The sequence below is a fragment of the Lagopus leucura genome, unplaced genomic scaffold (assembly GCF_019238085.1).
Source record: "Lagopus leucura isolate 7727_CA_CO unplaced genomic scaffold, USGS_WTPT01 Super-Scaffold_73, whole genome shotgun sequence".
NCBI lineage: Eukaryota > Metazoa > Chordata > Aves > Galliformes > Phasianidae > Lagopus > Lagopus leucura.
Genome location: NW_024962252.1, coordinates 60,261,136 through 60,286,632, shown reverse-complemented (window position 1 = coordinate 60,286,632; position 25,497 = coordinate 60,261,136).

The following is a 25,497-nucleotide window of genomic DNA, read 5'->3' as shown; positions in this document are numbered from 1 at the left end:
CATTCACCAAACAACATTGAGAGAACCATAGAATTCTTGCATAAAAACGCACCCTTGGTGGCTATTCCTTTATTTATACATTTAATATACAATATTTTAGAACTCCCAAGCTTATACATTAAATGTTATATTTTCAATATGGTATTAAAGAGATAAAATTACATTTTCGTTATGAAATAAAACAAGAGCATTTAAAATTAGGATTGGCTGAAATTAGTGTGCGATAAAATATTACTTAGCACTGGGGGATTGCAATAGCTTTCATAACCAGTTCATTTACTGATTGTGTGGAAAAGTTGTAATGAAAAATAGCTTTTATTTTTTTTTTGAAAAGGGGTGATTTCTTCTTAAAGCAACTATTCTCTGGAAAAAGTTCAGTAATTTACTTGAATGATTCTTTACTGTATTTCTTACTTTTATTAGCTAGAAACTGAAAATCATTCATCCCAACTCAGCTCTTCCTCTATAAATGTAAATGTATTGTTTGTTTTTAGAGTAGTCAGAATCTAATGGATTTTAATAGAACTTTTAATAGGAAATTTTGTTTGAAAGATAAGAGAGACTTGTTTCATGAAGTGTACTTCATATGTGTATGTTCTCAATGCATTTTTTTAGTTACTACTTTTCCATATTGCAGCACATTTCTGCAGTAGTTTCAGCTAGAATCTGAAAACTCCTGGAATGTTGTTGCTTATCACGTCACTTAGCATCACTTCTAGTATAACAGAAGAGTATGGCTCCTGAAGGGCCTTCTCATAGTTCATTAACACATACTAAAAAACTTGAAAAATATTAATGAGAATTGATTTCTTCAATAAAAAGAATGATAAAGATTAAATTGTGAACCACCAGATAAATGCCTTGAACAACCAGCAGTATCAAAGACAAATGTGTGCAAAGTATCATTTTTGAACACTAGTGTTAAGTAGGAAAGTTTTTGAGCTAGTCATGCACTTCATCCCAGGTGAAAGACAGTGCTCTGCATCAGACCAAAAGAAACATGCAGACTAGCAAACAACAGGAGTAAAACATTTCCAGACTGAGAATTCCTGGCTTTAAGTTCTTTCTGCCTCTTTCCAGATTGATTGATCAATTGATTGATTTATGGCATGTGTTAGAATTGTAAATTTCTTTGTATTAAAAACCTTCAATTTTCTGCAGTAGTAGATGCACCTTGTTCTTGCGGAGCCCTCAGGCCACAATCTATTGGATGACTGCTTACAAGAACTGGGCACCTCATCTAATGTTTTTTCTTGTCCACTGTGCAAAAGGGAAGAGATGGTTGTAACATAAAATATACTTGTTAGTGATTGAAAATAGAGCTTGGATAGAACTAAGTGGACTTAATACAGTTGTTTGGGGTTTTTTTGCTTTTTTTTTTTTTAAACTGTAGTTCTTAAATCATCCAACCTGACACATTGTTCCACCAGCAATACTGTCTCTTGACTGTTAAAAGCCTTCAACAGAAACATTCTGTGACTCGATATCATTAAAAGTTTAATTCGTATGTCAAATTCATGCCTTCTTTTTCACCCCTTATATGAGGAGTATCTGGATTTACTTACTGTCTTTCTTCTCACTGAGATATTACTTTCTCATTAGGCAGAGGGAGAAGGACTTAGGAGGACTGGGTGTACTACTGCTGGTGAAGCCATTCACCTTTCGCTTCACTGAACACACTGCTGAAGACCAAAGGCTATGATCTTCCAGCCTTTTCTTCTTTAGGCTCTCGCTAAAGATCTTGTGGAATAGCTTCAGTTCTTGTGAAATTTCTGCAGAGGGCAAACTTTTTATCTGAATGATCACCTCCCTCAACCTGCTGGTCGCGCTTCTCTTGAATAAAAGGACTTGCGTACAGATCTTGATTTTTCTAAACCATGACACTTTCATTATAACAGAACCATTCTGGGTTTGTAAATTAGGTGAGAAACCCAGAACTGATTTGTATACATTTACTGTTTTCTTGCTTAATAAGGTCTGTAAACTAATAAGGCTGAAAACTGCTGCACTGAAGTGTTAATTAAATTGGTAGTAAAATATCATTATTTTGGGGAACAATGTTATGTATGTTAGACAGATGAAGAAAAAGTTATTTAAAACAGTATGAATACTCAGAGAGTAGAAAAATTCTGATTTCCAGATGCTCTAATGGCCTTTTAGATGATGAAAGAATGACATCTTGGCTGTCAAATCCACGGCTTCACTTCATCTTAGTATGGTTTTGCACAGCTACTGAAGTATTTGAGGCACACACATAACATACAAATAATCTTAATTAATTATTTATTGAAGATTTAGGATGGCAGGGGAATGGCAGTTTGAAAGAATATATTATCAGAGCTCTGAAATGTGTCCGTGCATCTTAATTTTTTTCTTTATTTTGTATAATATTAAAATTATTACTCATTGCAACTATCTCTTGTCTCTACGTGGGCAACAGATAGGCCAGTGTAGCACTAAATAAATCTTTGAAAATCACAGTAGTTAAGAGACAGAAATGCTGACTCTCAGTAGGCATGTACTTTGACTCATTGTAATTGTCACTAGTGGAAAGAAAAATAGGAAGGTATTTCTTCTGTGCCATTGAATAAGTTTAAGAAATCTATACGAGTCTGAGAAAGTTTTAGAACTTCTTCCCTCCTCTGCCTTTCCTTATCTCACCAATGCACTCGGACACAAGTATGTTCTACTTCATTGTATTTGAGTTCACCTTAGAGTTTTAAAGCAAATAAAGCAAACCTCAGTTTTAATAGACCAATCCTTAATTCTACACCTAACATAGACTAATAGTACTTTAAAATAGTCACTTGGAATTTTAATTAGCATAATAGTCCATTAAGGGGAAAAAAAAAAAGAGCTAAACTACTTCCTTAGAAACTCCAATTCTATTGTAAGCATATAAAAATATTTGCCTAAAGAATTTTGTGTTTAAAACTAAGATATTGACTGGATGAATACAACTTCTAAAGGGATAATAAGAGTGCTGTGCTGATTTAAAAACAAAGAAAAACAATTCCTTCCAATATTAACTAGAACATCCACTTTCTTTGGAAGGAAAACCTGTGGACTTGACAGGCTCAAAATGGACAACATATCCCCTTTAAAATATATTCATGTTGTGAAGTCAATCATTGCTGCTATAAACTATTAGTGCAGAGTGCTCTGCCTGTGATCTGGGATATAGCTGGAGCCAGTATTAGCTGGATTTCACTTAATAGGTGAGACTAATGACTAATGCCCTCCCTCTCACAATGGCTGCTTCTTGCTGCTGCTTTTTCTCTTTGTTCCTTGAAAACATAGTGTTCTGTTTCTATTCTTTAGCTTTGTCTCATTGAGTCTTGAGTGCTCAGGCTTCTCTTATGGATCCCATAAAAGTCACTGGGAACTTTGCCACTGGCTTAGTGAGGCTTGTGTTTTACCTTGACAGATCTTCCTTGCAGATGGAAGCAGAGTGGCCTGTGTCTGCAGCATTTGATAGGCTGATAACTCACTGAGGCTCTTCCTGGCTTAAGAGTTTAACAGCTGCCACAGATCAATTGCTGGACTATTTGTTTTGGTAAATTGCCCTTCTGTCTTTCATGTCATCCAATATCACAGAGAAATACCACTTTATAATAAACTGACAGAAGACTGTGAAGCCTTTCATGGAGATGTGTGTGAATATGGTTTCTTTGGTTTTCCACAGTAATTTTAAACTATTGTGGAGAGAGCACAAATAGATGCCAGGCAGAAAGTTGGTAATGGAAAAAAAATGGACATAATTAATCTAGAGATAGCTTCATTCTGCTGGCTCAGTGCTCAGAGAAAACAGCTCTTTATTGCCATACTAACAGTCGTTACCTAGAGCAAATTCTTATTCCTGCCATGGCTGGACAAAGGCCTAGTCAATTCTTTCTGTATTTAACCATGGGGAGATTGGTGGCCCTGCATGTGGCAGGAGGGTTGGAGAGTCATGATCCTCGAGGTCCCCTCCAACCCTGGCCATTCTGTGATTCTGTAATCATAAGGAATCTTATATTGCACATCTGACAGTCTCTTCTGTTTATTGTTTTTGTTTTATATTCTTTCTTGAATGAATAATACTTGTCTAAGACAAAAAAAAAAAAAAGTACTTTTTCATTTAGATCAAGCAAAAAGTTAGATTTTGGATTCTTAGGTTTGTCTCTTCATTGAATCCTTTTCTTAGCAGTAAGATGGGGAGTAGTGAAATGGAAAAAGCTCCAAACCCCAAGGCCACAAACACATTTCACTAATTAAAAGCACAAAAGAATCCTTTGAAATCTTTTTTTTTTAATTATTTTTTCTTTGAAATTGTCTTAGACAGTAGAGATTTTTTAGCCAGTAACTGTCAGAACAAAGTCTAACTTCCTAAATCCTCCTTTATTGCTGGCTGAATATGTTCCTATTGCCTCTACTCATTTCTACCTTCATATTGTTCCATGCTGATCTATTGGCCTGATCTGTCAGCACTGTTCTGTGGCCTCATGCTGTAGAAAAAACAATGCAGATAGGCTTTAAATGGGTTACCTCTGTACTGCACTTTAGCCAACCTACATGTTGGCAACAGGATGAAAAGACAAAGCAGTGAAGGCAGGGGAGTCCAGAGGCTAACTCCTCACTGTCTCCAGAGCACTGCATGGGGAACGCCAGATTGTCAGAAGTGACAGTAGAGGCATAAAGGAGTTTCTGTTTCCTATTGCCTACATATATAAAAAGTGCTCAGCGCCTCTCTGCAGCTGCTGTAGGATGATGTGATTTTGGGCCACAGTGTGAACTAGCCAGAAGTATTCAGAACTGAGGAAGAAATTAATAAAAAGAGCTGCCTCTCTTTCTTTAACTCTGCTCTTTACTAGTGCTGTTTTAAAAACTCCTTTGACCTATTATGATATTGATCTGTAATATTTTTATGGTTTTTTTGCTTTTGACATTCTGTGAGCATCTCTCTTGTTACAAAGTGACTGAAGGGCTTTATGGCAAAACAGGTGCTTCTTCCAATCTGGAGTTGAGTTACTATCAAAGGTGGAGAAATGCAAATAAGTGAAAGCGATCAGTGCTTTATGAGTGTGACATGAAAGAATGGGAGACTAGCAAAAGTGCTTTCAAACTCAGGTTTCTCAGAAACATAAATTACATTCTGTAGTATTTTTCGTAAAGCTTTTTATGTTAAATCTGTATTTCCCCTAGATACAGTTTTTGTGGTGAGGGTGGAGAAAATGCCTTGTCCTACCAAATGAAACCTGGGGTTCTCACATCATCCTCAGGTCCAATCTTGAAACTTCAAGGAAATTGCCTACAGTTCTGACACACCACCTTTCCCTGGAGGACAAGCAGTTGAAAGGGTGATGCAGGGAGGTATCTATGATAGCTAAAGCATGTTGGAAATTCATTGTGAGCTGAGAGAGAGACCTGCCTAAAAGGACTATATTCTTAGGGTTGCAGTGTCAGTTTAAAAGGCAAGAATTTGAACAAATCTTTTTCACACTCCTCACAGGTAGTACTTCCCAACTGCTCAAGGATTGTGAAGGTGGTATAAGAAAAAAAGGCTGTGAATTCTGATTTGTCAAATACTTGGAAACGGTGTTACTCTCATTAGGGACTTCCTCCAAATCTGTGGATAAAATGCTGGGAGCCCATGGGTCCAATTGAAAACTGGAAACTGGCTCTGCTATGCATTTCTTGCTTCAGAAGTGGACTGGCATAGTGTGCTTCAGTATTTGTGAGCTAGATTTGATGAGGGTGGAGAGGCCCAGAGCAAACTACCACTGGAGGCATTGGTAGTTTGGAGGGTTTTTCAAATTTTTTGTTTTTTGCCATGTTGTGTGTTAGGTTGGTTGGTTTTGCCTAAATGAGATGATAAATGCCGGGTATTGTGCTATAATTTTGGCTGGCAATCAAGGAACAAAAAATTCTAGATGCCTCTCAGCTTTGTTCTCAGAGGGACCTATTTTAAACTTAAATTGTCTTTGGTGGGTTATTTGGTACAAAGTGGGTTGAGCTGGAGATGTGCATTAAAGTACGAATTGGCTGCTATATGATACAGTTGGTGGTTTCCTAATGTTTCTTAATGAATAGTAGAATAAGACTGAGCCTTAAAATAGAATTTGGGGGAGGGAGGAGAGAATAAGGTTCCCTAAAGCATAATTAACTAAAGAGTCACTTCTCTATACTCATTTATATTAATCTTCAAAAGTGAAACTAAAAGTGGATGAAAAAATAAAAGAGGACTAGAGCGAAGTCATTTTCCCTACTTCCTTAACACTTACAAATTAAGTCTTGCTTAAAAAATAGGAAAAGAAAAGGTTGACTTCAAGTAAGAGCCTTCAGGGCAACAATATAAAATTATATGGATATTTAACTGCACTGTATCATGGTGCTATAATTAAGACAAAGTACCTTACAATTATTCTACCAACTGGGTTAATAGATACAGTGACTGTGCACTCCAAATTAATATATATTAATTCTAAAGAAGATTTATAGAAGGCTGAAATGTCATATAAGTAGATTAACAATTTAAGTTTGAAAGATGAGTAACATGGAGAACCTGCTAAAACGCTACCTTACAATAAAAATAAAGTGACAATTTGTTTTTTGCTTATCTATTTCTGTGAAGGCAGTTAGAAATATTTGTCATCAAAGAGCTTTTACCAAAGCAATAACATGCTTGCAGCACCCTCAGACGTTTGTCTGTTATGTTCAAATTTCTGAAACGAGGACACTGAGACAGGGGAGATAAGGTAGTGCTTGCTATGGAATTAGAATTTTATTGTAAGTAAAAATATGTGAAGGCTGCTCTGAAAGTAATGCTTTCTATGTCAATATGTAGGCCCATGATATCAGAGGCTGATATTGGTAGTGTTACAGTAGAAGTTGGACCTTCCTACCAATATTCCATTATTCTGATATTCTGTTGCTGAGTGACAGGTGGCAGCAGAGGGGCAATCTGACAGAGTGGTGTCTGATATGAAGTGCACATGAAGCAATGGTGTGTCACTGAATTCTTCATGCGGAAAAAATGGCTCTCAATGACATTCACCAATATTTACCTGAATGTTTATGGAGACCAAACATTGCAAGTGAGCACAATGAGGTGGTGGGTGGTGCATTTCACCAATGATGCTGTCATCGCAGCTGTAAAATGGGAGTCTCCTCCACTGGTGGAGATGTTTACAATCACAGTATACAGTCTCTAGTTCATTGCTGGTGAAAATATAAAGCTAATAGTGGTGACTATTTTAAAAATAGTGTTTTGTAGCTGAGAATTTACTCTACCAAACAGTGTTATTGTGGTCTTCATATCTGTTGTTGTTTTCATGGAAATAAATAGGAGGCATTACTTCTGAGGCAACCTATGTACACATATATATGAAAGAAAGTAACAAAAAGAAAAGACATTAGGTTTCATGGGGAACCATACACCATCCTCCCAGTGTGATCCTGAGTTTGAGCGGTGATAACACGGGTTGTGAGTATCCCATTGAGCCAGATCTCTCTCATCTGGCATGTCTCTGACCCTGCAGGTTATCCTGGAGCCATTTTAACAGTGGGATCCCCTCTTCATTTCTTCTGTCCTGCTTCAGGTACTTTGAGATGTGAACTTCAGCCACTGTGCCAACTACTAGCAAATTATGAGACCAGTCAAACAAATTCTGACAAAGCTAACTGGAACCACTTAGATTGTTATCCTTCTACCAGTTCTTCATTTGTCTTTTATTGGACAACCTATAGCAGAGTCAATAGAAAGAATGTGTTTGCCTGTTTTGAAAGCTTAAATGCAATACTTCCTTTTCTCTCCTTGTTCAATAAATTGCTCTTGCAGCTGTGAAACTGTTAAATTCTGCCCCAGGGGGACTGTGATCTTGCTATGGAAATGAATTCAGAAATGTGACATTTTGCTGGCAGTGATAGGTGGTGCCTATGAGAGTCTGACTGGCTGCCATCAGTCTGCCTAATGGATTGACTCCCATCCTGCTGAGCCAAAATATATCGATTTTATTCTTTCTCCTCCTCAGAATGACCTCCAGAGGGAGACTGTGCTGATTCTCCATTTTTTACCCTACTCTCCAACTGTCCACCAACTGTTCAACTGTTCAACTGTTCAACCTGATCTGTTCTATTTCCCTTTTCTAGAAAAAAACAGAAACAACTACAAAAAAAAAAACCCTGCGATTTCAATCAGTTCCCTTAATCTCTGTTATAGATCCAAGATAAGGCAGGTAAGTCAATGGGCTGAACAAAAGAGTGAAATGTACAACCAGCAGAGCTTCAAGTCAGAGGCTGCTGTGCCTTCCTTTGCTGGGAACTGATAAGTTGTCAGGACTATTGTGCTGCTGTCTCCTAAAAAAAAGCCCCATCAAGAAGATGGGAAATAGACAAAGTAGAGGTAAAATCCTTTAGAGTAAACTCAAATGCAATGAGCTTCTAAGTTGATGCTACTTTCACTGAAAATAAAAGTAAAATCAGAGATTGCTCGGTTTAGAAAGAGAACAATGCCAAAAAGATAACTTGGAGTCTTTGGCTTGGAGAATCACTGAGTGGTTATGATGAAAGCGGCCTGAACTACTAGATATTGCAGAGCAATTTGTGGGCAGATCCAGGTATAACCATCTGTTAGCTAGGATAGTTTTAAGCTGGCAGCTGTGATAACCTGGCAGACTTTTACCTAAAGCAAAGTAAGGCGTGTATCTGAGGGCAGGGAACATCTGGCCTACAGGTGTTGCTGGGGCAGGAGCAGATGCAATCGGAACTGCAACTCTTTCTAATTTTTTTTTCTAATTGTACATTCACTTTTATGACAGAGTCCACATTTTGTGCAGGAACGCACTGGCGCTTGTAAGAACGGAAGCAGTATAAACTGAGAATTGAAAAAGAAATCTGAGTTGTCTTTTGTTGGTTCTTTTAAAGCCGCTCAAATTCATGCAAGCTGTCACTTAGTTTTTACTATCTGTTAAACAAAAGGAATGATACTTGCCAAATCAAAGCTTTAGGTCCCATGTTTGGTGGGGATCTAAAGGTTGAAAACATGCAACTATTATAGCTGTTGTAACTATTCTACAAATAATGTTTAACATTTTAAAAACACAAAATACAAAGTGCTGATAGTAAAGCCAGCAAATTCAGTGTTCTGTCACCCTGGGATTTTTTTGATCAGCTTTTCCTCAGAACGGCAGACTAAGGAGGAAGGCTTTGGGTGGGAGAATGTACTATGTAGACAAACTTGGCAGGGGAAGGACAATATGAGGAGGAAGGGGTGCATAAGATGAGGGAAAGGAAATCTCATTCTCTCTAAATAGCTTGCCACAAGTCCTTGGCCTTAGCTAAAGAGCTTGTGGATCCCATCGTGGGGCATGGGGGAACACAGTCTGAATGCGAAGTACATTACTGAGAAGTGTGGGCAAGGCTTTAGGGGTTCTAGTGCAAGGGAGGACTGTGCAAAGGAGTAGGTGAATGCCTCAGGAGGAGCCCACAAGAGAGGGACAGTGAGGCTGAGAGTATCCCTTCAGTGCAGCATAGGAATACTGAAGATGGGCATGTATGGACATGAGGAGTCCTAAAGAGGCTTGGGACGGGAGTCAGAGAGATGCTGAGGAGGTGTGATCCCCAAGGCCCCTTTGCCTCATCTGCCTGAAAACAGAGATGCTAAAATCACATGAGCATAACTGTTCTTGTGAGCCTTCCAATGTGGTGTTTCACAGCAAGGAAGTGTAGGATGAGCCATCTGCAGTTATGAGTGCTTTTCCTCACTGAACATCCACTGACCAGTCACTTCTTTCACTACGCATGTACATTCAATTAATTCTTCCAATCTGACTTCAGAGGTTTACCTAGACAAGCTCCAGGTAAAATGTAGCTCATTTTCCTACTGCTAGTACGCAGCTCTGACACTGGGATACGGCAGGGCTAGGAGCCAGCCTGGTGTAAGCAACAACTTCATTGCTGCAACATGATAAATTAAATAAGGGGCTGAGCCCTTTCATTACTCTCCCTGAAGACAGAACACTTACTACGATGCAGAACCAGATTCTTAATGAGGAGAATGTAGTTAGCTGCCTCTTTCATATCCACCCCTGTTTCAAGGGCAGTCTACTGTATTACTCAGTAAAATGTGTTGGTATCTCAGCTTTACCTTCACTGAAAAACTATAAAAACTATAGTGAAACTATATTGAAAATCTTATGTTCAATTCAGTACAGTCTGAAATGATTAGCAGTATCTGCTTCAGTGAGGCCCAGGACTAAGCTAGCATGAGCACTGCAATACCTTGTGCTCAAAGAAACTGTGCGCATTATGGGGAAAGTCATTTTAAGGAGCACATATTGTGTAGTGGACCTTGATTGCACTGCAGCTGATTTCATAATGTATATGCTGTGTAGATAAGGGACACAACTTTTTTGGTTTGGGGATTTCATCAGATTTCTGGAGCAGCCTGTCTCCTTCCAACTTGAATGTAAAAAGTCCCTCTGACAGCAAAGTTGGAAAAACTGGAAAAGTATATTAGTTTTTTGCATTAGAAATGGTGAAAGACTAGTCAGTTATTTATAATTTATGGTACTTTGGAAAGGGAAAGAGAGAAACCTAACTTTTAATTAGAAACTTTCCAAGGTGAGAAGTAGTTTGTTGAAAGGAAGAAGAAAAATTCTAACATTTCAAAACGGGCAATTGCTAGCAAGCAAACCTTTTTTCTGGTCTGTGAGAAAAAGCAAAATAAAATCCCAACTAACAAGCATTTATGGCATTTCATTATAATGATATCCAATGGATTATGTGCTTGGATCATCTGTAACTCATGCTGTTTTTTTCTTCCCTACAAAGATATTTAACAAGTGGTTTGTATCTGTATGTGTGTGGTTGGAAAAAAATCAAAGAAAGCTTCCTACTTGGATTCTTGCTTCTGGTGGGGAATGAAAAGGTGAATGCCCGGGGAGTCCTGCCCTAAGATACATGGGAGGAATACAGGAGGTGCTGGCATCTTCCCTGTGGGACAGAAGAGAAGCTCAGCTGCTTTGGGCCCCAATCGTGAGAGTGGAGATGTGGTGTAAATGGCATGGGAGTGGCTATGCAACCAGAGGGGAAATTTAAGATAAAGTATTTTAGTACAGATGAGAGTGTTTTGCTTTAAGCAAAGATAGAAACAAAATGGAATTAAAATAAAATGCTGGACTTAGATGGGTGCCAACCTGTCCTGAAAAGTGGGAAAAAATGAAGAGGGAATGCTGCTTATGGAACCATGCTGTAGTGTGTTTGATTTGGAAAGATGATAGACTAGTAGGTCCACTGAATGATTCTGGGCTTTAAAGCAGAGCACCTACCTTGTGTTTATCTTGAATGCACAGGTCAGCTGAGAATGAATGACCACAGCATGCCATAAAGCAGCGTGAGCAAGCTGGCTGAGTAGTATTTGCTGAATTTCCTAAGTAAGTGGAGTAGAAAGTGTTAGAGCTTTTTGGGAACTGACCTGGAAATACATTAAATCCAGTAGCTGGAGATGAGAAGGAAAATGAGAGAAACTTAATACCTCACTGGGGAGAAAAAAAAACCCAAGAAACAAAAACCAGATCCACTCTAATTATTCAAGCTGCTTAGGTGGAAAACATATTCCTAGTGGAAATGAGAGTTAGCTTTTTAAAGCTGCATAGCTGACACTGCTCAGGGAGAAAAAAATAAATAACAATAATAAAACAAAACCAAAAAACAGGAAGCAAAAACAACAAAACAAATACAATTACAAAAAAGACCCCACAAAACAAAGATGTAAAAAATAATAGCCAACAATCTGCAAGTTAAGGGGTTTAGGGATTTTTAGATCAGCTTATGGAGGCTCTGGATGAGGGGGTAGAAATGTTCTACGTCTGATCCAATGCCTGCTGAGCTTGCTGAGGTTTTTTGCTACAGAGAGCGAAGTGCTTTGGTTCAATCTTGAAGGCCAAGCCTGCTGCTGTGGAATTTCTCCTCCAGTTCAACTCAGGAGATACAGCACGTGCTTTTTGATCAGACTTTTTGATCAGTCCCTAACTTCGTGGGGTGCTGAGCACTGATTCAGAGAGCTGCTGAGTGACCCTGCTGCTTGTGCTGCTGTGGGAGAGCAGCTGAAATGCCTCTGTTAAGGCACAAGGAGGAGCGAAACCCATTAGCAATGTCAGCATGCCCCTCAAGGGCATGTCTGTACAAGGGAAAGACATGGTTATGCCCTTGCAGGATTTCCCTGGGGAAGAGAAAAATACCACAAAGACTCTGTATGGTTTCCAAAAGTGATGTTTTTCAGCAACCTTGTGAAGATGCAATGCCTTCCCTGGGTCTCTGCTGGAAAAATGTCTCTAGCCATCACTACTGGGGTGATGCATCTTCCATCACACCGCACTTTGGCTTTTTAGAGCAGTGATTGCACTTCATGTCAGATTGATGGAAAGCTGAGCTGTTTATCAGAGAAACTAATTCTTGAGATTTCATTCTGCCCTGTGTGAATCAGTAAACTTCAGAGTGTAGAACTCAGCTAGGCATTTACTTGAGAAATAAATCCATAGATTCAGTTCTGTACGTTCTGGAGAATTGTTTTCTTTCTTTTTTTTTTTTTTTGGATGCAGTGCTCTTTACTGTTACATTCTTAAAAAGCATGTGTGGTCCCTGAGTGTTCAAATGCTTATGTGTACGTGGTGCTGGACTCAAGATCATCTTTTTAGTCCTTATAGGGTACTGTGGTTGGGAATGTGCTATTTGCCATTTGATCAAATGGTCCTTCATCCTTAGAAAGTCACCTTGGCAGCCTGCAAAGTCACCACATTATGTATCCCAGTTTCTCTCCTTTTTTTTTTTTTTTTTAATTGAAAAAAATAGGCACTGAGTGACAGATAAATGCTTTTTGAAATGTCAAAGTGCTCATCTGGATGGTTAAACTCACTCTGTTGCTGCTTTGCAACACTGAAGTTGAGAAGGCAGAAGAATTTGATGTTGAGAATCCGTCCTGCAAAGTTCAAAATAGATTTAAATTGCTCAAGAGTAGGGCATACTGATATCTATGCTTTTGCATATATAGGCATGTTCAGTATGATTTTATATTAGTGCTTAGAGAGACAAAAAGCTTTTAAAAATGTGTAAGTGATCTACGTTACAGGTTGGTTATTGGAAGCTTGTAAATTTTTTTTTGCTTTGTTTTTCTAACAGGTGCTTTTTGATGGAAACAAACAAAAAAATCACCATAAAAGAGAAAATGTAGTCAAAAATAACCTTGAAAATAACTTCAACTGTCAATTTACGCATATAAATTGTGTCTTTTCCCACCTCTTCTGTTCCCCAGATATATGTAGATTTATTTTCTCTCTCCTTTCCCCCACTTGTATTTTTCTGGAGACACCAGTTGTAGAGAAGCTATAAGGAATCCATTTCCAATTCTGCCAGGCAGCAGGTGGAGAATTAGCATAGTGATTTTCATTAAGGGAAGCAGGAGGCACCAAGGGTCTGGATCCAAAATCAGACAATTCAGTGAGCCTGTACCAGAAATGGAAGGCTCATGGGATTTATTAGTGTTTAGTGATAGATTGCTCTCCCAGTTTTTCTCTCAGCAGTTTTGGACTGTAATTCCATCTGACACAACAAAATAAAGCTGAAGTCAGGTAGATGCTTTTAAGTGCTGCATTTAGAGGTGTTGGATGCACTGCAGCAGCTGACAGTTTGGCAGTCTGTTCCCTGGACCATCTACAGCCAAGGGTGCCTGCCCTGGCTGGTTGTTGAGCCCAGAAAGTTGTAACTGAGATGAATGGAGTCAGCAAGCCCTTGGCACCTCTTCCAGCACAACAGTGTGGTGTGGCAGAGTGAGAGCTGGCTTTGTGGGGCTCTAAGGAGTTGCAGCTCTAAATTCACCCTAGCTCCCAAATTCACTCTGGTCACAGGTAGCTCCACAGCCTTTGTTCTCCTTTCACTAACTGCAATGAGAAGAAAGTGTTATTTGCTTTTCAATAGAGCTGGAAAATAAATTCATTAATATTTGTGAAACATAATATACTGTGCTGATATGTGCCACAGAAAAACCCATGAGGAAATTAATAATTAGGTATTCAGAGCAGGGTATAGATGTTATGCAGTAAATAAGGTGAGAGTACACATTGAATGATGAGCATAAAAAGAAATACTGAATAGCTAATTCAGTCCCAGAGCAACATCCAGCTTGTGCACTGACTGAAGGAAGGGTCACGTGGAGATTTCCTTTACAATTTTGTTACTAAATATTGCACTGTAACATATGTACACAAACAGTATAAATTAGTCATCTGTACATTAATGTGTTTTCCTAACATTTGATGGCTTACTTTATACCTAAACTTTCTTAATGTTTAATCTTAGTTTTTGTTTTTTTTCTTTCAGTTTGTAAAACAGCATTTCATTCATAATACACTTTTGCATGAAAAACATTATTTGAGGAAAAAAAACCCTGCTTTTTAACAGTACTGAAAATTGATTTGAATATGTATTGAGGTGAAAATTAATTATCACATGCCCTTCCAATAACAGAGACAAGGCTAACCTGACAAAGTACTGATGAGAGGTAAATTACCTGCTGATAACTGCAACATTGAACTTAGCTCCAGCGGAGTGTAATTATGGTAATCTGGATGTCAAAAGTTGACTCTTACTAGGAAAAGGGCTAGTCATATTACAGCAAAATTACCTTTGCCTAAATAACAGAAATAAATAAAGAAATAATAGGTTGTATATTGTTTACCTAGTATGGTATTTAATTATAGTGCTGCTAGTATCTTGTTCTTTTTCCACTGAAAGGAACAGATGCATTTCAGCTACACAGGGATAAACTGTCCTTGCTTCAAATATTATTCATTGCAGTTTGCAAATTTAACACCAGCACAGTCTACTTTTGGAAAGGACTGTATATCTAGAAAAATAGTAGCAGGATAGATTATTTGATGAACTTACGTGATATTTCTTGATCTATGTTTTCTGAAGAGTATTTAGCCAACTATGGTAGTAAGTAGTGTTTGTTGAATAAATTTGACAAATACTGGTGGAATGTGTCTAATACTTGATGGATGCAACTTGGCAGCCTCCTTCTTCTCAGCTGCTTTTTAAAGCCTTTTAATTTTCTGGGCATTACTCCATTTTATTTATTTTTTTTCCAGTAAGTACATTTATGGGCTTCCTGATCCTGACTTTTTTACCACCTTTACCGTAATTACCTTCTAGGTCTATTTTCTCTTTCTCATCCATCTTTGACCCTCTCTATTCCTTTCTCTTGCCTTCTCATACCCTCTGTGCACTCTCCACTTGCACATTTTGTGCTATGCCTCTCTGCGCTTCTTTCAAATTGTCCTTCCCTTTGTAAAACCAGTGACTCTTAATGCTTATGTACATGTATGGGAAGCATGGTAAGTATTTCCTAATTGTGAACAAATAGGACATAACAGTGTTGTTACTAGTCAAAGCTTGTGTTTAGAGGAGAAATCACTCCTCTTGCTACTACAGGTTTCTGGGAAAGAAGAGCACTGAGATATTTGTAACAGTGGTAAGTTTTTGGTGCTACACATTTCCCTCCTCCATTGACTGGCTGAACTCATCCTCAAACTTCTTATATTGGTTTATACACACAGAGCATTCTCTTGTCTCTTCACCTGGCTGTTTCATAGCCACGTTCTACATAAAGGAAGGTTGCAAGCAGTTGTCAACCTGTACCCCATCAACAGCTGCCGATATGATGGTGTTCGACTGCATTTTTACCATCTTCCTCGTGTTCCTATATGTGCTTGGTGCTCCTTACTCCTGCTCAGTCTATGTGCTGGGAGCTCTCTTGAGCAGCAGCGTGAACTGCTACTTCTTCCCTGTCCTTTGGCATTCTGGGATATGTTGGTGGCCAGTAGCAAAACCCTGTGTGTTGTCCTGTCAGTTGTTTGAGAAGCCTCTGAAAAGCAAAACTGTGGAGGTGGAGCTTCCCTGCCAGAAAGCAGAAACACCGTGCCACAATGGTTTTCTTGCCAATGGAGAAGGTAGAATTATTTTTTTATTGGTTTGTTTTTAATTGGCAAATTTAGACTCTCCAGAAATCAGGTGCAATTGTCCAGGAAAGACACATAATTGTCTAGTTTGCTGCATGGGTCTTCAAGCTGTGTTGCTAATAGCTTGCCCTTTGCTTTAAGTCTGCCTTTAAAAGGTAGTTTTAAGCTCCTGTGTCTCATAGTATCTTTTGTTGATAATTAGTGATTGTTTCTGTTTACCACAGAAGTGAGGAAAGAGGGCAAAGCTGGGAACATTAACTGAGTAAATTCTCTCTTAGAGCCCGCGGCAGAGTCAAGACCAGGCTGATGGAAGTCCTTCTGCCATAGTGTCAGCGTTTTGCTCACTGATTTGTTTTGTTTTGTTTCATTTCCCTAGGGATGAGGTGTTTCCAGAGGTCAAGTGCATTTCTAGGACTTGTCCTTAATGTAGGCAGCTCTTTCCCTCCCTCAGCAGCTGCCAGTGCTGGGAGGTTGTAAGAAGTGAGTTCTTCACTGCTGTCTTGTTCCTATAGTGCCTTGGAAGACTCCAGACTATGCCAGTGCTTTGTGAGAGAACAAGATTTTTTTTTCATGGACTTTTGAAGTATCTAGACAGGAAAGGTGAACTTATTTTATTGTTTTCTTAGCTGAACCTGATCCCACTACAGTGCTAGGAACACTGGCACCCAACTAGTCATAATGGAGATATTGTAGTAACAAGGATTATGCTGTTGACTTTTTATTCACCGTTTAGTTGCTGGTGATATATTAATAAGACAAAGGCTTTCTCTTTCCTCTTGAAACTCTGGTAGTTTTCCACAGAGTAGGTGGGAGGCTAGGGAAATACTAGTTTGGTGATTTTAATGTTTTTTGATGTCTGCACTGATCAGGTGCTGATTTTACACATTAAGTGATGGACTGATATAGAAAAATCACATAATAAGGTTAAAACAAGTAAAAAAGCTAATACAAAGTAAGTTAAAAATATATTGCGGTATTGACTTAAACTTTTTTTTCTGCATGTGTCTGTGATCTTTAGAATAAAAGGAGGAGAGGGACATGGCTTTATTTGTGGGCAAAACTAAAAAAGCTTCTTAGGAAGCTTAACCTGAAAACCACACATATACAGTGGACTGTTCGCAAAACCTGCAGTTATCCAAATTCTGTACATAGTTATTAATGTGTCATCTGTACATGTATTGAAGATCCATAAAATTTTGCAGAAGTGCCTATTATGCACCTGTTACAAAGTCTGTGTTAATAGAGTCAATTCCTTACACGGTGCTTAGGTATTTAATGCTCATATTGAATCTGTAGCTGAAAACAGTGTTGTATGTATTCAAAATAACATCTTGTGAGAGTATTTAGGCACCATTTTTATACACAAAGGCACTCAAGTCATCAGTTCCTTGAGAAATGTTTTTGTTTCTGTGTTTTTAAATGATGTTAGCATTTTCGTTCAGTTTTGTGATCAATCTGATGATTAATACTTGTTAATAGGAGTTATTCTTGGTCAGATTTTATTTCTGATATTTTCATTACTATATAGCATACAACACAAACGTTCAGGTAATGCACAGAATCAGATATCTGCTACAGCCTAGGTTTAAAGCATTTGGCTGCTGCATTATGCTCTACACCCTTAAGAAGAGACATCTAGCTTCTCTGTGCAACACGCTGAGAAAACTAAATGTCTCAGAAGTACAAGCCAGCAAAGCCCACTCATCTCTAGGTTGGTTTGAGTGTTAGTACCAGCTGGCTATCACCAAGCTGTGCACTGACCTGCCTGCATAGTTTAGGTAGAGGCATCTCACTGAATACAGCATTGTTTAACACAGCTCTGGAGGTGGGAGAAATAGTTGCCATTTCTTGCTTTCAAATAACTTCTTTAACCTTTCTTTGTAATTCATTTTCTAGGATCTATCATGATAGTTAAGTACCTATGCCCTTTAAAAAAAACAGGACAAAATAGTAGAGGAAAAAGGCACTCCTTTAAGGAAATGAAGACTCCAGTATTCCTTCCCAACACACAAAAAAATTCCACAAAGGAATGTGGAGTTCCTTACTTGGTACTTGAAGACAGCATCACTCATCTGTATAGTTATGGAAAAGATGAATTAACAGTTAAGCTGAGTCTGAAGAACTGGAACTCGTGTGCTGCTCTTGTAAGAGTGTCTTAGTCCCTAGTTTATAAATTATTTTCAGCCACAGCAATTTACTAACAATACTTGAAAATTCAGTGATCCTGAGTAGAGCTCTTCTCTCTTATAGCGCTCATTCTGTCAGAGAGTAACAACGCTGTTCTGTGGACATCATACCAGCTAATAAAGGTGTGATGCTTCCCAAGACTAAGGGTCCCAAAGGCAGCTTCTAGCCCCTTTGTGACTTGCAGATCCTCAATAATGGTCTCTCATAAGAGCTTTTTATTGGTGATATGGAAATCAGATTTTGGATACTAGGTTTTGGATAATTTCCATTATGCCCATTGTCCAGCCTGTTAAGTGAAAGTTAGTGACCAAGTGACCACATTGCAGTAGAAGAAATGGTAGATGCCTCTTCAAAATTCCAATTTTGAAGTACTTCTCAACTGTTGATTGGAATGGAAAGAAAATATGTGCCTGAGTGTTGTTTGCCTCTTCTTCCTGCTCCGTTTTCTAAACTTCTTGAAGTAAAATAGCAGCTGGTGCTATACTTTTGTGAAGTTCAATCAGATGATGGTGCTGAGAACGTATGCTCTTGACTGTGTCCCTATTGATATGGGTCCATTTGCCTTTGCTACTGATAAAACTACATGCTCAGCCTGGTTAATGGTGGGATCCTTCTCTGTATGAACAAATGCTAGTCATAATTGTCTGAGGAACCTCCTTTTCTGGGCTGGCCTTCAGGGCTGTGGTAGTTGTATTGCTTGTGTGATTTGCAAAACAAATAAAGGTTAAAAATCAAGAAATTCTACTCAGCTTTCTTGTTCATGATCTCTCAAATTTTGGAGTCAGAAAGAAAATCTGCAAATGTGTCATAAATTTGATCCTAACAGTATGTTTCACTGTTTACTGGATGAGACATATTCCATCTAATTTATATGTTGTGGAATTGTGTTAAGGCATATTCCATGCTCTGGAGCAAAGCCACTGAGACCAATTATGTCTTCTGGATTTAATGCTGGTACAACTAAGTGGAATTTGGCTCATTGACTTCTCCAAGTATGCATGAATTTGAATCAGGATAAGATTTGTTCATACAAATGTAGTTGATTTGGATATTTAAAAGCACATGTAGGTGATTACAAAAAAGTATGTCAAAGCAATAGATACAGATTATTGCTGTACAATCAACTAAATATTTCTTCAACTATACCATTATAAGGAGAGAACTTGTGATAGATTTGCTTGCTCTTCCTCCTGCGATATATAGTCTTAACTAAATGTTACTGAGCTCATTTTTGTCATGTTTCATTCATCGTGCTCAACTTCTTCCTGTGAAAGAAAAACCTGTGTTTAAAAAAAATCAACTTTAGTACACAGGCTCTAGAGTAACAATGAAAATGGAAGGGGAAAAAAGTCAAGACATAAAGGCAGATTGCTGCTAGTGGTCCAATCAGGGTTAACTAGGTTGGAGCAGTAAATATTGTCCTTAAACTGTAATACTGCTATTTCTTTAAATTTATTGATTATCACAAAAGGGGAAGTGTTTGGGCTGGTCAGCACTTGATTTGATAGAAAAAGGCACATCTGGGACTTAATTGGTAATACCTTGAGTTTGCAATTATCCAGTGTAGAGTCTGAGCCAGTAGAAGTCTGCCTCTGGTTTCAACTACAGCAAAAACTTGTATATGACCGTTTCGTTTCTAGAAGTTCATTCCAGTAATTAGTATTTCTTTGTTGTCTTGAAAATGCTACATCAGGGAAGTGATTAAAAATGAGCTCACGTACACATGCATGAAAGTGAGTGTTTGGTGAGACTTCTGTTGTGCAAGATAACTAACTGAAGTGCTTGTGCTTATTGAGAGAGAGATGTTTCTACTTGATTCCCTATCTTCTGTGTTGCAAGATCAAGCCAATGAAGAATTCTCTAAAAGCTTCAGGATCCACTTCTTGGATTTGAGTACTTGAGATATATTGAGTATTATTCCCTTCCATTTTAATTGCCTATAAAAAGTAATGGAATTATTTAAAAGTGGAATCATTTTTCTCCTACAGTAGAGTTCAAATAGCTGAATATTCTTCCCATCTCTCTCTACTCAGAGTAATCTTATATATTTCTCCTATGTTTTGCTGAGATATTTTACCTTCTTTGTTGTTGCTTTTTTTTTTTTTTTTTTTTTTTAAGCAATCTAATATTAAATTATGCTCTTTCCAAGAGCTTATTTGCTGATTCTTTTCAAAGTTTGATATAACAAATAGTGATACTATGATGGCAAATCCATCATGGAGAGAATGGAAATGGGAACTTCAGTGTTAGTTGATTGCTGCTACTAGAGATGAAAGAAAGCTGTATTTAGATTGTAAAGCTGTTTTTTTTCTGCAGTTGCAATGAATTTCCTTTGGGTAGTGCAGTTCCGCTTCTCCACAGCACTGCACTGTTTTGTGAATAGACAAGGTCATGCTCTAACTCAGATGGGTTTCACTTCTGGTGTGTCATGCTTGAACAAGCACAAGCCAAGTGATGAAATTGCAAAATTTTGCATGCCAAACTTAAAGACATTAGATTGTCTCCTAAATGTAATTTCTGGTATTTCAGTGATATATAAGTTCATTTTCTGGTAAATCATTCTTTCTCATCCCCTGCTACTGTCTTGGTTGTTAATCTGTCCTAATGCTGATTGTAAATGCTGGTGTGCCTCTCTCAGGGTAGTTATTGTTCTGCCTTTTACTTTCTGGGTAGGAATTGTCATTGAAAATGAGAACAATGTCTTCCCTCTCAAAAAAATTTTGTCCAGCTCCAAAATTGTCTTTTCTGTCTTACCTCATTGCAAAGGTATTGCCATGGTATTCTTGGGTAGGAAAGCTAAGAAAAGTCTCAGAAGTTGAAGGAGGGAATGACCATTCAGATCATTTAATGTTTGTTAAGTCATCCAGAGTCTTCTGGCCAGTGCTAGATAGTCCTGTATTCATTTTCTCATACTGATCTATCTAAGTTTAGCAGCCCCAAAATAATGGGACTTCTGCCATCACTGTTGGGAGATTGTAAGAGGTTAATAAACCTCACACTGAAGAAGTTTTTTTGATGTTCAGTGTAAATTATTTCACAGATGAAATATATGTCAGGGAGCAGCCTAAATTTTCACTTTCTTAATTTCATCCCATTATTCCTCGTTATATCCCTTGTACCAACCTGAATAATTCATCGTCCTTCTTAATGTTTATACCCTTCAAATATTTATAGGCAGTTATTACGTCTCCCTTTAGTCAGAACTCAGCTGAACTGTTCATATTTAGACCTTTTAATCTTTCTTCGTAAGCAAATCTTTCTATACATGATTGAGGGCCTGATCCTCAAAGGTATGTAGGTGCCTGTCACTGACTTCAATAGAATTGTGGCCTAGATAGTACTACTTTTAAGCAGTGCTTTCTTTTCTCCTCTCTGAATTTCTTGTGTGTCAGAATTAGATACTAAGGAGCATAGACCTGAATGCAATATTCCAGGCTTATCTTGGCCAGTCCTCTATGCTTTACTGCATTGTGTATCACCTCAGTCTGTGCATCCCCCAAAATATTGTGTACTTCTTGCCAGCATACAGTGTTGAAAATTTATTCCTAAAATAGTGTTCACTGGTGCCCCTACTTTGCCTTCTGGATCACTGTATTCTAGATTTCTTACTGGTAATATTCAGCATAAGCTCAGTTTCTTGAGATGAATCATCAGCTTTCAGTTTTTGAATCTCTTTGTAGAATCACACTGAAATTTACAAGGTCTTCCTGTTTGTTACTATGTCTGCATAGAAGAGAAAGTGCATGTATTTCCTGTGTGTACAAAGGTACTCACTGCCCATCCTCTGAACACAAATGAAAATTAACAGAGTAAACTATGTATCATTACACTGTGTGGTTTTCCAGCTTCGTACAGTCACATTTTTACTGCTCTTTTTTTTTTTTTTAACAGATTCAGTTAATTTATTGTACATGTAATTTCCGTTCACATCCAAGTCAATTTGAATTAAGTTTCTAAGGCAAAATTCCTATATCAAATGTTTGAATAAAATCCAGCTGCAGTAAATCTATTTCATTGTTTGCAGTGGTCCGTTATGACCTTCAGGTATGAACTCTCGTTTTTAGCTTATACAGGTATGTGAAATACCAATTACAACTACTGAGTATGGTTTCTACACAACTGCCTCTGGAAAAATTCTCTTGTTTTAGTCAGAAACTAGACTGGCCAGACTGAACTTTTGTGATTTTGTACCTACTTAAAAGGTATGGACGCACAGGCCTACATCTGGAATTGCTTGGATATGGACAGATCATTGTATCAGTAGTAATGACTATGTTTTTATGGAATCACTTAGGTATATCTTTTTCTTCTTAAAGAATCATAACAAAATTCGTAGACATCTGAACAGTGAAATAGTTTTGATTATGTATGATTACTTGTGGGTCTTTAAGCCCCTTTTAAAAACATTAAGGACATTTTCTGAAATGTTTTTGAAATGAAAGTAACTTATGTAAATGTGTAAAAGAAACTTTCTTTTTGAATGAATAACTAAAACTAATGACCAGATTTGAATAAATTTTACAAAGTCTTCTAGGCTTCATTAAAGCTCTTTCTGAGCAAATAGCCTTTTTACAGCTCTAAATGCATTTTGCAGCTGGCAAACATGAAAGCAAGTCCTGGAACTCGCTGTTTCAGGTGCCATATTCCTGATGCAGAGTGATGCTACGTCACCGTCTGCATATCACCCACAAGCGTGCTAAACAAAACTGTCTCTCCTTTGCTTGATTTTCTTTCAATCATTGGGTACTGGGTTGGGATTTTTGCTTGAAAGCCATGATGTTTGTCAAGTCTGTAAGACAAAAATATAGACATAAAATATGAGATGGTAGTAGTACCAAATGCAAATGATGTTCCTAGCTTATTTGTGTTGTTTTAATGTATGACCTTGTAACAGGGACTGCATTTCTCTGTAACATTTTATTATTCACTACAATGCAGTTCCTATTTTTCATATTTCGCTATTTCCCATTTGCTTATTCAAAATCTCATGACACATATCACATCATCTACAGCAAAAGTATTTTACTGAAGATCCATTTTGTTCTTTTTCTAAGCTGCTGTGCTTGATTTTGACTCTGTTTCACCTTTGCCTTCCACAGGCAGAGAATTTTAGTTTAATCTCCCAAAATTTGTTTTTCTTTGTTTTTAATTTATTTTCTGGCAACACATGAATTCCTTCTTCATTACATTTATCTACTGCTCAAAAAGCTGTATATGTAAGTGATGCAGCTATATGCATATATATGTGTGTATATATATATGTGTATATATATATATATATATATATATATGTACATGTCTTATTAAATTCACCTGTACTCTGCCTTTTATACTCCTACTGGTATTAGTAGACTAGTGCAACATGAGGCACTATTTTAAATCCCAGTATCAAAAGAAAGCTTTTGATAATAAAAACTCTGGTCTTCCCTGGCCCATATAGCTCTCCTGGGAAATTCTTTTAAACATAGGCAAGCCAATTCTGTGTGACCTTAAGCCAAAGCAAGCAGACAATTGGGAAAGCAAAACTTGGATGTTTCTGTGAAAGAGCAAGCACTTGGTTGGGTTGCGTACTGACTTGAACGAGGCAGGGTCATTCACACCTGTAGAATGAGAAGTTTTTAAAAATATAACGCAAAATGAGCAAGAAAGAAACAGTAACTCTTAAAAATGATGTACTACTACTTAACATCCACTTTTTCTGTTGTAATTTTACAACTCTGCAAATGTGCAGAGCTGAAAAATCAAGCCCTGTCTGTTTGGCTGACAGCCTGTAATGAGTTCAAATGATAAAAGGTATGACAGTTTTCAGCAGCTGAGAAAACAATGCTCAGGAATTAAAAGGAATCACATTCTTAAAACTGCAAAGAATGTTAAGATAAATATATTGCAAAAAACAGTTACTTTTAATGCTGTAATTTAAGCTCTGTAAAATGTACCATAGCTTTCCAATATATCATTAATTAAATGATCATTTCAATGTTGGCAACGAATGGTTTACCTTTGATTTCATTGTGCTTGTTTTTGTTTCTTTTACTGATTTCAGTTTGGATCTTCCCAATTTAATAAAATAGGAGTGACAGGAAGTTCATATATGATCTTCCTCTCTTACTAGAATAATAGCATTAGTGTTTTTAGTTTTAGAAAATGAATGATGACACCAGTTATTGATCTTGTGACAGGTTAAGAATGTTATTATAATAATTCATACTAGTCAGCTTAACCTTTTATTGACTTGACCTTTAATTTCTCCAAGAAACAAAGTTATGTGGGTGCTTTAATTTTCTGCTGTGCTACTGTTGAAAATCTGACATGGTTTCGATTACAGTTTGTATATCATTAAAAAAACAGTAATCTGTCAAATCATTAATTTGTATTGGCAAAATAAGCAGATAGACAGAGCTGAGACAGGCTTTGTTCAATAAATGACAATAATGTTGGCTTTAGGGAAGGGGAGCTGTTGTGTCCAGAAAAGAGGACCTTGCAAACAAGAATGAGTAAGACAGAAAAAAATGTAGGCTGTTTTTACATTGGCTGACTTTCAGTTCCGTCTTTCACTATGTCTGAACATACTTCTTGCTTTCCTTTGGAAAAGGTTAGTCTTGTTTCATCATTGTTACAGCAAATCATGCTAAAAAAAATAAAAAAAAATCTAATAAAAATAAGTTATAAACAAAGTAAGAGTCTGAAGATGGTGGAGAATTAGCTAGCACAGTCACAAAGCCTTATTATCTCGTATCCAGCAGTAACTAGCTTCCTTGTGGGGTTTATGGGAACATCAGAGTCTCTCTCCTGTCTTTGTCCTCTATGTTTGTGAGGAGAAGATAGACGTAAAGAGAAAGTAAGAGTGAGCAAATAGGAAGCGAGCAAATAGTCTATCTATATGGGAAAACGAGAAGGGTTATGCAATCAAGCACATTCTCTTATAGAAGTTGGAAGGACTGTGATTTCTTATTATCAGCTGAAGGTGCCTTTCAGTAAGGGAATGACCACAAAACAAGTATGACACTGCTCCAAAGGAATCTTACATGATGCTGGGGAAAAAAAAAATTGCCTACAACAGTTTTTCATGTATATACTCTCTACTGAAATATTCAGAGCAGTCAGAAAAATAGTGCTAATATTAGTGTCCTCTAAACCTGATCTCTGTAAGCAGTGATGGACTATTCATACTATCAGCCTTTCATCTGAAGCAGCAGAGGTTTGTGTGGCTGGTTTGAAGGTTACAACCCTACTGATGACCAGTCTGATGCCTTGGAATAAATTCTAGGTTTGCCCTCTTAAAAACTATGGCAACCACACATAGACAAACAACAAA